General features: G+C 38.2%; 1 long non-coding RNA gene across 1 annotated transcript; it reads right to left on the bottom strand.

Annotated features, from left to right (window-relative positions):
- Positions 1-7,476: 7,476 nt before the first annotated feature.
- Positions 7,477-7,945, bottom strand: LOC136257182 (uncharacterized). Its single transcript, XR_010701827.1, has 3 exons — positions 7,731-7,945; positions 7,578-7,672; positions 7,477-7,508 (listed from the first exon to the last, which is right to left on the bottom strand). It is a non-coding gene; the product is annotated as an uncharacterized lncRNA (long non-coding RNA).
- Positions 7,946-14,650: the final 6,705 nt, after the last annotated feature.

Here is a 14,650-nt window from a genome sequence, read left to right on the forward strand (position 1 = left end):
CTTGAAATTTGGCACAGAGAAAGGGAGTCCAAAGGCGAATCCTATTATCACATTTGGTGCAAATCCGATGAACGGTTCAGGATTTATGACAAATTATTCCCGTAAAACAAGATCGATTTGTTGTCACGCCTACAGGGTAAACCGCTTCATAGAATGAGCTGAAAATCGGTTTGTGGATAGATCAACTATTGTAGGAGTGCCTTTTGGTGGGTTGAAAGCAATCTAAATAAAGATCACGGAGATATCACACGAAACCGAAGGTGTGTAACAATTGCGCGATCGAGATTCGTAAACAAAAATACCAAGAATTTGCACGTCTACCAGGCAAACCGCTTAGAGCAGTGAGCTGAAAATCGGTATATAGCTGGAATACTCATCCTAGAAAGTACTTGCATTAGTACAGAAGAATCGGATTACAGACCACTGAGTTATGATTCGAAAGCCAACTCCTTGTAGCAAATGCGAGATCGAGATACTCTAATAGAACAGTCACCCTAATAGAGCATTCAGCTTACTCCATCATAGAGTTCTATTACTAATTTACATTGCAAGTTATTCTGTAGGGAGTTCAGCCGCAAACAGTTACTCTTATAGACAGTTCAACTGGAAGCAAGTCACCCTGTGGAGAGTTAAGCTACAAATATATCACTGTAAAGATTCAGAACATTACAAGTCACACTGAAGAGAGTTCAGCTATAAACAAGTCATGCACCCTGGGGAGAGTTCAGCTACAATTAAGTGACTCTCTACAGAATTCAGCTACACACAAGCCACTGTGGAGAGAGTTCAGCTACAAACAAATTACCCTGTAGAGAGATCAGCTACAAACAAAACACTTTGTAGAGAGTTCAGCTACAAACAAATCAACCTATAGAGTAATCAGCAACAAACAAATCAACTTGTAGAGAGATCAGCTAGAAATAAATCAACCTGCAGAGAGATCAGCTACAAATAAATCAGCTTGTAGAGAGATCATTTACACACAAATCAACCTGTAGAGAGATAGGCTAGAAACAAATCACCCTGAGTAGAGTAACCCTAACCCCTAATCCTAACCCTAAGTTCAGCTACAAAAAGTCACCCTATAGAGACATTAGCTAGAAACTAGACACGGAAGTTCAGCTAGAAGCAAATCACCCTGTAGAGAGTTCAGCTAAAACAAATCAACCTGCAGAAAGATCAGCTACAAACAAATCACCTTATAGAGAGTTCAGCTACAAACAAATTACCCTGTAGAGAGATCGGCTACAAACAAATCAACCTGCAGAGAGATCAGCTACACACAAATCAACTTGTAGAGAGATCAGCTACAAACAAATCAGCCTGTAGAGAGATCAGCTAGAAACTAGACACGATGTAAGGAGTTCAGCTACAAGAAATCACCCTGTAGAGATTTCAGCTACAAACAAATCACCCTGTAGAGAGATCAGCTAGAAACTAGACACAATGTAAGGAGTTCAGCTACAATCAACCTGCAGAGAGATCAGGTACAAACAAATCACCTTATAGATAGTTCAGCTACAAACAAATTGTCCTGTAGAGAGATCGGCTACAAACAAATCAACTTGTAGCTACAAACAAATCACCCTGTAGAGAGATCAGCTAGAAACTAGACACAATGTAAGGAGTTCAGCTACAAGCAATACACCCTGTAGAGATTACAGCTACAAACAAATCAACCTGTAGAGCAATCAGCTAGAAACAATCACTCTGTAGAGAGTTCAGCTACAAACAAATCAACCTGCAGAGAGATAAGCTACAAACAAATCACCCTGTAGAGAGATCAGCTAGAAACTAGACACAATGTAAGGAGTTCAGCTACAAGCAATACACCCTGTAGAGATTACAGCTACAAACAAATCAACCTGTAGAGCAATAAGCTAGAAACAATCACTCTGTAGAGAGTTCAGCTACAAACAAATCAACCTGCAGAGAGATAAGCTACAAACAAATCACCTTGTAGAGAGATCAGCTACAAACAAATCACCTTGTAGAGAGATCAGCTACAAACAAATCACCCTGTAGAGAGATCAGCTAGAAACTAGACACAATGTAAGGAGTTCAGCTACAGCAAATCACCCTTTAGAGAGTTCAGCTACAAACAAATCACACTGTAGAGAGTTCAACTACAAACAAATCACCCTGTAGAGAGATCAGCTAGAAGAAGTCACCTTGTAGAGAGTTCAGCTATAAAGAAACCACCATGTAGAGAGTTCAGCTACAAACAAATCACCTGTAAAGAGTTCAGCTAGAAACAAGTCGCCCTGAAGAGAGATCAGCTAGAAACAAGTCACCCTGAAGAGAGATCAGCTAGAAACAAGTCACATTGTAGAGAGTTCAGCTAGAAGAAGTCACATTGTAGAGAGTTTAGCTACAAAGAAACTACCATGTAGAGAGTTCAGCTAAAAACAAATCACCCTGTAAAGAACTCAGCTACAAACAAATCGCCCTGTAGAAAGATCAGCTAGAAGAAGTTACCTTGTAGGGAGTTCAGCTACAAACAAATCATGCTGTAGAGAGTTGCAAACAAGTTATCTGTAGGGAATAATTAACATGCAATAAATGCATTATTACATATATATATATAATTTGTACATTTACTGATAAAATCAGAATTAGTTAAAGTATTTAAAAACTTCTTCATCTTTCTCTACTTCCTGTGGTAAAGAAAAAAAGATAGGTTAAAAAATCCCCAAAGCCGGCCATAGGCTGGCTTTGGGGTATACAAATACAAAAAGAAGTGAAATCTAATCCAAAACAGCCAAACTGTAAAAAAAGAGTGCGGCCCTCAGAAAGGCTATGGTGAAAAAAGATGTGAAATCCAAGGTGGCGGCCAAGAAATGGCTGTGATGGTAGGTTAATGGTAAAACTTTTAATAACAATTCAGGTGAATTTGGTCTTGGCACAAAATTCACCCGAATTGTCGTTATTAAAATTTTTACCATTAACCTACCCATCACAGCCATTTCTTGGCCGCCACCTTGGAGGATTTCACATCTTTTTTCAGCATAGCCTTTCTGAGGGCCACACTCTTTTTTTACAGCTTGGCTGTTTAGGATTAGATATATATATATCTGTCATATAATATATGTATAATGTATGTCATACTCTTTATCAAGTTTCTACACAAAAAATATATTAAAATACAAGTAATAAATGTAACAAAAAGATTACTATAATGCTAAGCAATTTTGATACATTCTTGTACTAATATATTACTATTATAGCAGCTACCTACTTAAGAACAATTTCGGTATGGCTTCACCGCGAACTCCTTGTTGTATTTTGTTATACATCCTGTAGAAACTCTCAGGGATGCATGTAGCACATGTTCCAAGTTTAGTCCTTCAGAGCAAACTCTTCCTTTTCACTTGAGTTGATGGTATTGGATTTGCTATTTACCTATTTATCTATAGAAACCAACAGAATATGTTTAAAAGTCTCTCCCTATTAGCTATTCTTTCAGCTTCTCTTTTTTCTTTACCTACTATTGCAGGAAATTATCCCTTAAAATTTTCTGGAATGCTCTCTGAAATACAGCTAATTACATCTTCTTATCTTCTGCAACTGTAGAGACAATAGCTAGCAAGCATAAATTGTAGCATAAAATAATTGGGGTACTGTAATAGAGAAATCATTTCACATTGATTAGGTAACTATTTTATTGTGGTAGATGAATGTTCTATTATTATTATTATTATTACTAGGTCCGCGTCACATACAACCAAGTACATACACCAACGTTGCAACCTACCCATTGGGCAAGTATAAACAGTGCCATAGGCAGCACTCAGAGCAGTGTGCGTGTACCTGTGGAAATGATGCATATGCATACGTACACAGGCAAGGGAGGCATCAGAAAACCACAATACTAAAACACAACCTACACAAAAACCAAGTCAAGTTAGATATATTGAAAGTAACTATATATTGTAGGTGTGACGTGTCTCTGAAGATGACTCAGCAGTGAAGTGAGGCTATGCAGAATAAGGGATATGATGAAGGCGCACAATTAGCAATTGATCCCAATCAAGCCAATATGGCACAACAGACTCTGTTATAACTAGAGGCCACTGGAGATGTACCAGTATATCAGCGGTGTGGCATTGGCACAGTGATTACAGTCTATAATATTAATGCATACAGCCATGCCGCACTGATAATCCCATAACTCCTTCCCCAATTGATTTTACTACTGATTGTGATGTATCCCACCCTTTGACTGCTCTGATATTAAATTGCCAATCTTTGGTTTCCAAGAAAGAATCCTTTCAAAATATAATTAATACTCACTCTCCTGATGTCATTTTTGGTACAGAATCATGGCTCAAGTCTAGTATAAAGAACAGTGAAGTCTTTCCAAGTGGTTATGTTGTTTATCGTCAAGACCGAGCCGACGGCTATGGTGGTGTTTTTGTTGCCTGTCGTGATACCCTTATTACTCATGATATTCATCTCACTGCCTTTCTTGTGAGTTAGTGGCTTGTCATATTCAACTAGCAGATCAATCATCACTTATTGCTTGCTCAGTTTACAGACCACCTTCTAGTGACGAATCTTACCTAGCAGAACTCTGCCAACAGCTTTCAGCTATTCATATGAAATTCCCCAATTCTGCATTCAGGATTGCAGGAGACACTAACCTTCCTGATATAAACTGGATAAATAGTTGCACCACTGGTCACTCTTATCCTGTTACTCTAAACAACTCCTTCCTTGATTTCCTCAATCACAATGCACTTAGTCAAATGGTCAACATACCCACTAGAGGTCCAAACATATTAGACGTTTTCATAACCAACAGACCTTCTTTAGTTGAGACATGTGATACTGTAGATGGTATCAGTGATCATGAAGCAGTTCTTGTTGTCTCATCCGTTATAGCAAACCTCTCCTCCCCATCTAAAAGAATAATCTATCTGTGGGCCCAAGCTGACTTTAACATTATCCGAAGCAACATTCAAACACTCTGTGAGGACTTTCTCAATAACCACTCAAGTTCAACTTCTGTTGATGTCTTATGGAATGAATTTCTGTCCATTTGTAATACGTGTATGGATTCAGTCCCAACCAAACTAATTTCTTCCAAATGTAAGCACCCTTGGATCAATAATTACATTAAGAGACTGACCCGCAGAAAGCAGCGTGCATACAATCAAGCTAGACGTTCTAGCCTATCAACAGACTGGTCTAAGTATTACGATCTTAAAAGACAGTCCCAGCGCGAATGTCGTACAGCTTTTAATAGATATGTATCCAACCTTGTTGATCCTAATAAGAACACAATTACTAAACGTTTGTGGTCTTTCATTAAGAATAAAAGACAAGATTCTGTTGGAGTGGGCACCCTCAAACATCAGGGTGAAACATTTGTGGATGCTACAGACAAAGAAAACCTCTTAGCAGATTATTTCTCCTCTGTTTTCACCAATGAAGATGTCAGTCACTTTCCTACGCTAAGTACTGATCCAACACCTAGCATACCACCAATTCAGATACATGTGGATGGCATATACCAACTACTATCCAACATCCAACAACATAAGGCATCTGGGCCTGACAACCTTCCTGCCCGTTTTCTTAAAGAAGTGGCATATGAAATCCCCCCAGCCTTATCATTGATCTTCCAGGCTTCTTTAGATCAAGGTACACTACCAAGTATCTGGAAAACTGTGAAGGTAGTTCCTATTTATAAGAAAGGTAATAAATCAGACCCATGCAACTATAGACCTGTGTCCCTTACGTGTATCTGCTGTAAAATATTAGAGCATATAGTATATTCAAGTGTGTCTAATCATTTAACATCCTTTAACATTTTATGTGATGAACAACACGGTTTCTGTCACAAAAGGAGCTGTGAAACACAATTAATTTCCACGGTTAATGACTTTGCCAAGTGTTTGAATCATAAGGGCCAGTGTGATGTACTCCTACTTGACTTCAGTAAAGCCTTTGATAAGGTTCCACATTCCCGACTCTACCTCAAGCTTCAACATTATGGGATTGATGGATCTATCCTATTGTGGATTAACTCCTTCTTAACTTGCAGATCCCAGTATGTAGTCCTAGAAGGGAAAAACAGCTACTCTAAACAAGTTCTCTCTGGTGTACCCCAAGGTACTGTACTCACACCACTTCTGTTTTTACTGTACATAAATGATCTCCCTGCTTGTGGCAATAGTAAGATTAAACTGTATGCAGATGATGTCCTACTGTACTCCTACATACATTCCGAATCAGATTGTATAGCCCTACAACAGGATCTTGACAAACTCATTGAATGGGCTCATACTTGGCTGATGGAATTTAACATTAAGAAATGCGAACACTTGAGAATTACCAATAAATGAAATCCCATCATTCATAGCTATCATCTGGAGAATTCTATCATCTCTGAGGTTCCTCACATGAAATATCTCGGGGTCACCATTGACCAGAAACTATCATGGAATGAACACATTCAAAGAGTCACTAGCAAAGCAAACCAGGTTAATGGATTCTTGCGCCGTAACCTTCACCAATGCCCTGTTTCTGTTAAGAGCAATTGTTATAAGATGATGGTCCGCCCCATTGTTGAATATGCATCCTCTGTCTGGGCCCCCCACACCCACATAAACCAACTTGAGTCCATCCAAAGGAGAGCAGCTAGATTTTGCTACAATGACTTTTCTGGATTTAGTAGTGTAACAAGAAAGATGTCATCATTAAATTTACCTACCCTCGAAGAAAGAAGAAACAAGTCTAAGATAACTACAATGTATAAGATAATTAATGGCAATCTAAGTACACCCACAAATGATCTAATACCTAATCATCGTCCATCAAGGGAAGGATATTATAAACAGCTTGACACTATGATTGATTCTTATAAATTCTCCTTTTTCCCTTCTACAATCGGACTCTGGAACACACTCCCCCCCTTTGTAATTCACTCCCCTACCTTAGATGAGTTTTGTACTAACCTGAACATTCATTATGATCACACCTGTGAACAACAATCTTTTTGATTTCTGCACAGTAATAAATATAATAATAATAATATGCACAACATACAGGAGATAGTTACACGTTGTTGTATATGCAGCACTGCATCGGCTTCTTGAGCTATTACAGACTCACAGCTAGTAGAGTAGAAGTTAAGCCAGACTCACAGCTACTCTACAGACTCACAGACTTGCTCTACAGACTCACAGCTAGTAGAGTAGAAGTTAAGTTTCTCCTGCAACAAGTACCAGGGCAAACCATCCCTTGAAGCTATTACAGTTGTATGCCAGAACAAATCGATATAGTAACTCTTTCTTACCAAGATCAATACCAGACTGGAACAATTTAGATATGAAAGATCTTGACAATATAGACTTACTTACTTTCAAGAACTGTTTGCAAAATGCAGACACTAAAATTTTGTTTTTGTACATTAGCGATTTACCCAATGGGTTTTGCTAATCAATAATAATAAATAAATAAATAAATAAATAAGCCGAGTGGAAAATAATATATTCCAGGCGCTAGAAAGCCAGATGAAGGATGAAGATGTATAATACAATTACCGGTACAAGTATTACATTACTCATTACCTTGTTGTTCCAGCTGGTTGTTTATGAACGTATCAGCTGGTATCCCAACTGGTCATCAGCTGGTTGTTCACTGCATGACGCCTGGAGCGCATATCCTGCACACAAAATACACAGTTACAAACATTTAAACATACTTGTAATGTTGTTGTTTACCAGTAAAGTGGTGCCTGGCCTCTCCGCGGACGTTTACTAATCTTCTCCTTCGAGCAATCTGTAATTAAACAAGGGCGTGGTGCCGGGCGTTATATAGAATTACACGTACGGTAAAGTCATCAGCACGAACAGGCGTACTTATTATACGGTTGTGCCTTTATTCACAGGCGAATCTATCCCCGCTTAGTTCATGTCTCTAGGCCTCGTAGTTTTCTCAAACATTATTTATTATTTATTTATTTATTTATTTATTCATTCATTATTAATGACGTAATTTTACCGCATTTCGTATTATTCTTAGTACTTGGTTGTATAACTATTAATAGTATCTCCAATTTATACTCTAGTCTTATAAGAGCATTTTGTGAATCTAATTGATTATTTCAAAATTTTATTCTGAAGTTGTTGCTGATTCCTTTTACTACCAAATTATTCCTGAATTGATTCTGGCATATTCTGTAGGTCACTAATTATTATTGTCTACTGTTGTGTGGAGCATTCTTTTCAGGTTTGTCATTCAGACGTTTTTTCTTTGCCAATATCACAAAGGAAATGTTGTTGTTGTTGTTTTTTTATTTTTTTATCAGGTGGAGATTTTATTTATTTAATCAGGTGGAAATGAATATAAAAATGGCTTTTGTACAAATGCAACTCAACTTTCCTTTCTAAATTGTGGCAGTCATATCTTGAAAAACTGGCATGTGCTGTATACATGTATGTAGCTCATACTGTGATGATATATATGGTCATAATTGTATTCGTCTGGTGATCAACCACAGTAATGAAAGTAGTTACTACCTATATACTTATAGCTTACATCACTTATTCTAGGAAATATTTATAAAGTGACACTTTGTCAGTGTTGAAGCCATTCAACCAGAGAATATTTTACATTCTGTGAAATCATAACATAATATAATGGTAACTACCTACATGCCTACCTAACCTAACATGTAGCCTAAAATGTTTTCCAAGCTGCACAAGTGTCACAGACGGGCATCTCATAACAACTTCTCCCTATCCTGTCACAGTGGTAGAAGTACAAAATTATAGCATGTTTTCCCATGACTACATTAATTTTATGACTTCATAATAATTTTATTGTGTCATAAAAAACTTCACCAGCTTCATGATGTAAGCAATACTGATTTATTTACAAACTCCAGGAAAAAATAGCAGCCAAGTTTACAGCTAGTAAATAGCTAAGTAGTAAAATTTCACAAGTACACATACTATATGGCAACAGTTTATTAAGTTCCCCTTTTACATTGGCCCTACAATTAATTATCTCCAATAAGTAATCCTATATGAAATGGAAACAACTGACATGACAGCATAGGAATCCCAAAGCTAAATCAATGCAGTATACATATAGTTGTGCATTTGTTTGCTCTCTCTCTAAAGATTACTTTTCATACCCATTAGAGTTACTCATTTTGCTGTACTGGCACCTGTACAGTAGCGATGCATAAAAAAGATCAGATTTCCCACGTACAACAACTACAAAATTGTCGCATCCGCATTACCAAGTTGTTACATAAGTTTGATCATGTGACTTCACGCCGTAGAGAGTTAAACTGGCTACCTGTATCACAAATGGTGCAATGCAATCTGTAGCTGCTATGTCACGCTATTATCAGCAGCAAGATATAATATACTTACACCCCCTATAATCTATGGCTACCTACTTTCGTATGATACATTTGGTAGTCATTACTTTGCCAAATTGCCAACCTATCTAATTATCATCTATCAAGGACTACAGTATGAAGTATTTTTGATCTAATGCTAGCACTTGGTGGAATGTTGTTGCCTCAAAGATATATGCAATGGGTCAGACTCAGCCTGAACTGTTAATTGTGTTAGATCTATGTATTTAAGTAATGATGAGTGTTAATAAATACTATATGTGTGTATTGTTCTGTTATTGTAACTGTTTGTGCTGCATGTTTTAGCTCTGGCAAGGAAGAACGGCTCATGCCAATTGCTAAGATGATAATAATAAATCAATCAAATCAACTCAATCAATCATTGCAACTGAATAGCTTTAGATATACCACAAGGGTTGTTATAGTTAGGCACATGTGCTCATAGAAGGTGTTGTGAAATTATTGTATTGTACATGTCAAATGCATGAACTTATAATTGGTACCAAGACGTTTCTGCTAAGATGGCGGCACTATGAAAAGAAGACGATGAGGGGTAGTTGCATAAAAATGTTATTGTTTAGCGAAAGTCTGTAGCACTTAGCAGTGCAATACAAGACTAAAAGGCCACATTGGTGACACGCCTAGCTTATCTCAAGTCTCGAAAGTGGAACTGGCTATCTGAAAAGTGGATGAGGCATGAAGGTACTGTGAGCGAAAGTACAAAGGTATGTAACAAGAATGGTTAATGTGATACCCTCTGTTACAAAATCTACAGTTTGAAGTCCCTCACCAAATGTCTCACAAATGTAAGGCATAAACACTTGCTGTAGTCTGTTGGATTACTATACTTATTGTGTCTAGAATGCACATTTGTAACTAGCCCTGGGAAAACCGGTCTTATCAATCATGATAGCAGATTTGAATTTTCACCAAGAACACAAAATTACATGAATAAACTATCAATACATTATCAAAGTCTGCTTTTGCTGGCTGCTTTTTCCAAGCACAGTAGCAATCTGTACAAGTGTCTGAGACACTAATGGAGTGCTGCCCAGCCTGGGGATGGCTGTATGTGGCTGTACAGCTCCATGTTGTTCAATAAAGACCTATGCTGTAAATGTCCTTCATTTTAGCCAGTTTTGAGACCTGAACAGCCCACAACGTGGCCTAATGCATCCCCACACCTTTCTCTTTACTTTTTAAAAAGCCCTCATCCTCCTTTGGCCTCAACTGCCCACCTTTCTTGGAGCTTGCCTCCCTGGTTTAAAAACTCTCTAAAATGGTAGGAAACTTAGCTGTTGACTATACTTTACAGTGGATGCTCTGGAAGGAAATTAATTGGTGTAAACGTGTGAAAAATTGGTGCACACAGCTTCATCCATTGCTGAGCTACAACAACACACTGAATACTTAAAACCAGCATTTCTCAATACATTTAATAAATAGGTAGGTAATAAGACCAGTTTTCACAGACTGGGTCACATTTGAGCACTAAACTTAATTATCCTTTCAAGTCATGCGTAATGGAAATCATGTGTCAAACTGGAATTTGTTTTGCATTGCCTATCCATAATACTCTAATATCTACGAGGAAATAGAAATCCTGAAAAGTCAGGTGCAGCTATTGTTATTACTGGTAGTAGTATCTACTAGATACATTCCTGGCAAGGCATCGAGTATGCTGTGACATTTCTGGCTATTTTAAACATTTTTGCTGCAATTCTGTAGCTATAGCATGAGGTCAGTTGGTTGCAGCAATGATTTCAATTATAATGTACGAAACGGGTGCACGTATCTATTGCATATACCATATTATGCAATTAACAGGTAATATGCATTGAATAACTGTGTTCACCTGCAGAATACATATGCTCTACTCTACATATGCATGCAAGCATACACACACACTAACACCACCTGCATACCATACTTACACACATCAAGTTAGCTATACACATGCACACTTACCTGAACACACAATTCTGGATCACAACAGTTTTCACTTCCTCAACATATATTGGAAGAAGACATCCAGTAAACACTAGTCCATCAAATACAACCATTGAAGCATTTAATATTCGTCTACTCTGCAGGTAGTCTGACATTTTTGGGGACATCGTAGCACTATCAATGGACAAACAATATATGTTGACTACACCACCTTCCCCTCTTACGATCAAACTGTCATATTCCTTCAGTTCAAGTCCATGTACAAATTTAGTTACATTCAGTCGATATATACCACCAGCAAGTGACAGTTGAATACATCTAGCCCTGTCTTGATCTTGCCTCTGTGATAAGATGTTATCTAAGAACTGATCCAGCTGTGATTGATTTGATGCTTGCTTGGTGACAAATTGAACACCATCAATATAATTCTCGAGAACTGAACAGTTATTTCTAGCAACGTCCGCGCTTCCATCACACATCAACACTACGAATAACAGCAAAAAATGTCTATGGTGAAATCGTTGGTGAAATGAGCCATCCATGGAATTAGCTAGCTCTATAGGTCTATAGCGAGGTCGATAGAGCTCAATTAACGTTCTATTGCACGAAGTAGCTACACCACACTATACACAGGTTCTAATAGTCCTTGCGCGTCGACAAATTTAAAGCGGAAGTCACGTGTGGTAATTATAGTTTGAAGTTCAAAAATAAATTGATTTGATTGGTCGAAATCCTATGCACGTGATTTCGCTTGTTTTTGTTGTCGCGCAAGAACTATTAGAAGCTGTGTATCTCACACCGTATAGCTGGTAGTGATCACGTGGTTCAGTTCTGGTTTCCGGTTTGATTTGGTTCATTTGTCTAATCCGCACAATCGGCTAAGCCGTTCTTCCTTACAGGAGTGGTAACAACACATAGCTACAGTCACAAAATACGGGGCTAACTTTATGCCCGCGGGCGCTCTGCGCGTATATAACACGAAGTTGCTATTGTTACGCCCCCCTTAAATATTTTGTCGGGGGCAGTCCATTAGCTAGATTTCTCTCACTATCAAGCGCACTAATTGTATGCTATGCCCCTAGTATTCAACTTTAGGGCACGCGTCTAGTAGTTGCTCCGGGTTGTCAATTCTTGTATCTGTGTGTGTACCTAAGCTCATGCTTGTATGTGTGTACTATAAAGCATTAATAAGTAAATAAATAAATAAAAATAAATATTCGACTTCAGGGAATGCGTCTAGTAGGTTGCCCCGAGTATTACACTTTAGGGTAGCTACGCGTCTAATAGTTTCCCTGAGAATTCGACTTTAGGGCATGCGTATATAGCTAGTAGCCGGTTGCCCCGAGTATTCCACTTTATAGAGTACGCGTCTAGTAGTTGCCCCGAGTATTCTACTTTAGGGCACGCGCATATAGTAAGGTAGGGGCGGGCGTTTCCGGACAAAGTCTGTACATGTTTTAGAAAATTGTTTATTTTCCTCGAGAGAAGAACGGATTCTAACATGCTTGGTGCCGAATTGTAGCCAATGAAATAGGCTATCAGTGGTATCAATTGTGGGTGGTAAAGTGTAGGGTACTAGGAGAGGTTTAAATTTGCAATTTGAGAAAATGCAAAAAAAATTATGTAATGGCAACAATACCATCATCCCAGGACTGGGCAGAGTTTGCCTCTCTGCCCACTGTTTGAATGTTTTATATTACTATCTTTGTGGTTGTATAGCTTGTAAATATCTCATGTACCTCTAGCATACATATAAAAATTTATGTGGCTGGGATTTCCGGACACCAGTAAAAGTAGGCGTACCTGGAATTGTCACGTGAGACACGGGAGTTGGAGTACTGAATATTTGTCTCCGCTGAAACGCCCTTTCTCTTGGTTCTACAGGCGTACAAGTATTGTTGTTCATTGTAACATATAGAGAAACTATTTACCATGCCAAAAATCAGGGGAGTCAAGCCGTCTAGTGGAAATTCGACTTCACCAGCGTTCTCATTGGATAAAGAGGAGAGCGACACGTGTATCACGTGTAACAAGTTAATAACTGGTGATGCTTTTGAGTGCGTTTGGTGCAGAAAGTGGCAGTACAAAGTTTGCATTAATTTAAGTGTTGGGCAATATGGCGCTTTTCTGATTTACCAAACAATATTGTATTTTTCTGTTCTCATTGTTTTTATAAATTGCCCAATGCCCTAATGGCTTATGACAACACTAAGGAAGTTTGTGATGTAATAGAAACTAAGCTGAACTCTGTGCAAATGGATCTATTAAACAGATTTGAGGACTTGACAGAAAGTAAATAATTTAGTTAGTTACAGTGAACAAGAGCCTGATACCGCTATGGTAGTAGAAAACACTGAGCCATCTGAACAAGTGATTCATAGCAAGGAGGTAACTGTTGAATCAATAGCATCAATGACTGCAGCTATCATATCTGAAGAAAAGGAACGGGAGAAACGGAAACTGAATTTGATTGTGCACAACCTTCCAGAATCCACATCAACAGAAGCCAGTATTCGGAAGAACGAAGATACTCAGAATGTCACATCCTTGATTAATAAATACATTGGAGTTAATGCTCACATCAGTATTGTAACACGAATTGGTAAACAAACTGGAAGGCCCAGACTCACGAAAGTTACTTTGTCAACAAGAGAGGAAAAAGTTTAAAATTCTCCGCAACACTGAACAGGTTGAACTTGCGTAAGAAGGAGCACCCTACTCATGTCACTAAAGTATTTATAACACCTGATTTAACCCCACAAGAGCAAATACGGAACAAACGACTACGTGCCAGGCTAAGTGAGCTCAACAAGCAGGATAAATTCTATTGGATTAAGAATGGTAAAATAGTTCTAAGAGAAGCTTCCTAATTTAGACCAACTCCATCATATCAAGCCATATAATATCAAGATCAAAGTAGCTACAGAACAGATTTTAGCGATGCAGTGCCTCAAGCAAGTATTGTAATGAACTTGATCAGAAACTCTTGAATAATTTTGTAGATATAAGATATATGCGTCATACTCCTTAATGGAGGTTTTGCATATTAAACTTAATAATAATAATAATTGCTATGGGAATTGCTGCACTCCACTGAGTGCCGTGGCCTAGCAGACACTGACAGCGTTCTATTTGGCTGGTTACTTTGCTTATGGCAGCGATTTTTTTAACAACAGAATTGCATTATACTGCTCGGGACCTTGCAGTTGTCTTGCAACGCTTTCGAAGATGCGACGTTGATCTACTGCTTGGAAATCTGTACCAGCCCTTACCTGAACACAGAAACAGCATGCTTTAGCAATGTGGCCCAACGGATCCTTG

This window comes from Dysidea avara, chromosome 6, assembly GCF_963678975.1.
Source record: "Dysidea avara chromosome 6, odDysAvar1.4, whole genome shotgun sequence".
NCBI lineage: Eukaryota > Metazoa > Porifera > Demospongiae > Dictyoceratida > Dysideidae > Dysidea > Dysidea avara.